Source organism: Zonotrichia albicollis, chromosome 1 (genome assembly GCF_047830755.1).
Source record: "Zonotrichia albicollis isolate bZonAlb1 chromosome 1, bZonAlb1.hap1, whole genome shotgun sequence".
NCBI lineage: Eukaryota > Metazoa > Chordata > Aves > Passeriformes > Passerellidae > Zonotrichia > Zonotrichia albicollis.
In genome coordinates, this window is record NC_133819.1 from 41,819,137 (window position 1) to 41,821,784 (window position 2,648).

Here is a 2,648-nt window from a genome sequence, read left to right on the forward strand (position 1 = left end):
TCACTTTGGTTTCTGTTCTGTTTTTCTCATTTTACAAGGCTTGCAATTAATATTTTATTCACTTGATGGAATGTAGGTTTTTCTGGTTGTGGTATGTAATGATAGCAGATGGGAAGTTGCCATGCAAGAACATAAATTTTAAAAAGAGCTATTTGGCGTCCAGATTGTCAGGATTTTCTTTTTTTCCATTAGTGATTCAGTTGTGCTGTCTTTGACCTCTGAAAACAGGTTCTTGTCTTCAGTTCCTTCAGTTGCTCTGGGAGCCACTGGAGGGCACTGGTCAGTAAGTGGCTGATTCCACCCGTTCTGGAGTTACTCTTCCGACCATTTCTGAATTTCCCGAGGCTCCTCTATGACTGCACCTGTCTTACAATGTGTTCTTTGTATTTAGGAGATGGTTATAGTTCAGCACCAGATGCATGTGTTGTAGACCACTGGAATTGAGGGAAGGAGCTTGGTATAAAGTGCCCAACCTGTTACAACCTCCCCCCAAGGCACTGCCTTGCCTGTCATCGGAGACCCTCCCAAGTACAGGACAACAGCCACTACCTCAGCTGCTGGACAGCATGGTCAGTGAGATCCTCCAGTATCACTGGGGTTCCTGAACTGTGTACCCAACAATGTTTGTTTCTCTTGAGTGTTGAAGTTGAAAGACTTTGGGAAGTAACAAGAGCGCATTGTGCTCGGGTTTGTCAGTTTGTACTTCAGCCAAAGGGGTGGGAGGTGTCGCAAGTGTTTATCCAGAGAAAGAACGGGCTGCTACTTAGTGTGGGACATCATACGGTAAAACAAGTATGGTTTTCTTGCTGACCAGAATAATGCATTGTCTACTGAAAGCCTCAGAGCAGTTAATAAAATGAGAGCAGTGTCTGAATCCATCATTTACACATAGGAATACTGAGAGGAGCAAAGATGGTTGCCCAGCAAATCTGTACCTGGTTGCATTTTATTCCTAATTTTAAGACAGAATTTTAGCCATTAGGTCATTTCTTGTGGTACTTTTACCTCAAAGTTATATATATTTTAAGAGTACGTGAAATCAATCAATAGAATAAATACGTAAGTGTCTCAAACATACCATCCAAAAGGGCTTAAATTCTAATTAGCCTGAGTCAACAGCAAAGTAAAAAGCCATCACAAGAGAATTAGGATGGACACCCTTGTTTTATGTATCTTCTTAAGGGGGTGCTTTCTCACTAAATCAGTGCAAACAGGCTGGGTGTCTCTCGTTGTCTGACTGCAAATAACAGCCAGGCTGTACAAGAAACACAGCAGACAAGAAGTCAGTCTGTGCTGAGAGTTCTTCATAATGCTCCCAACCTGGACTTCATTGTAAGCCTGGAGTCATATGAATGAATTACATAGATTTCACAGCAGTGAAATTTGATAAAGCTGAAATAAAATGTCCTGGAACACTTAAGTATAAAACTGTTTAGTTTCTGCCTGTCTCCTGGCTGCATGGATTTTTCTCCTGTGATTTGCCGTGAGCTGATAGAATCTGAGCACTAAAAGGTAACACTTCTATTTTGAATAATGGATGAGAAGAGCATCTGCCTTCAATCCCAACATGTGCAAAGGAGAGTGTTTGGCATTCAGGTTAAATGAAATATGGTTCTCTCTCCATCTGTTCTAACTTGGTTTTAGATCTCTGCTTTAGGTAAGGACTTTTAGATACTCTTGATCTGTCAGTCTAATCCTGCTCTTACTGAAAACAATTGCAGAACTTGATTTTAAGAGTACAATAGGGTGGCACCCAGCATAATGGTATCTCTGTCGAGAGTTCCCCATATCTAAACTGAATTTACCTATTTGTTACATTTACCTGTTACTTACAGTATCTGTTTTAGGTTTAGTGAAGGGTAATTGTAGGGACATTGGGAACCATTTGTTGATTATTTCTGTAAGTTACTGTGTGAATTTCTGATTTTCTGTGTGAATTACTGATTTTAAAAGTATGCTCTTCCTGGAAGTTATGCTGAAGGAATCAGTGAATGATAAATAAAGTACCGCTCTGACCTGTGTGAGCAGTCCTGATCATTTAGGTGGATGTAGCTGCCAGAGTCTGCTCAGTCTAATCCACATTGCCCTCTGATCTTAGTGTTGCTGTTTGTTGCTACAGTGCACATTTCCTTTTCTCACCTGGATGAGAGTCATGTAGTGTCCTTCACCCTACAGCTTTTCTTCGTGCCTGTTCCAGCTTCCTTCTCATCTCTGTTTGGCTGCACCTGTGTGTGCTGTTTTGTAGTGACCCTTAAGAAGAGTTCCTTGTCTCAGAAGGTGGATGTGTGTACATGCTCACACATGCTCATCTACACAGGTAAACCCCTGCTTACCTTGCTTTTGAACGTTTGTGTGCACAAATAAGCCTTGTAAGGTGCTGGGAATTTTGCACAGGATTTTAGCAAGGCTACCAAGAGGATTAATGTTCAGCTGCCTTTGCACTAGCTAATGTCTGTCTATCCATTTAAAGCTGTCTGGCTGTGAAGCTAGTGCATAGATTTCTTTCAGCCTGTCCTCGGTGCTTGTGATGGCAATAAGTCAGGTTGGGGTAATTGAAAACATTGCTACTGTTTCAGGGGAGCAGTATCACATCCATGCTGCCAGTCCCTGAAGCTCTGAAATGCCATGTTTGTAGAGAATAGTGCATA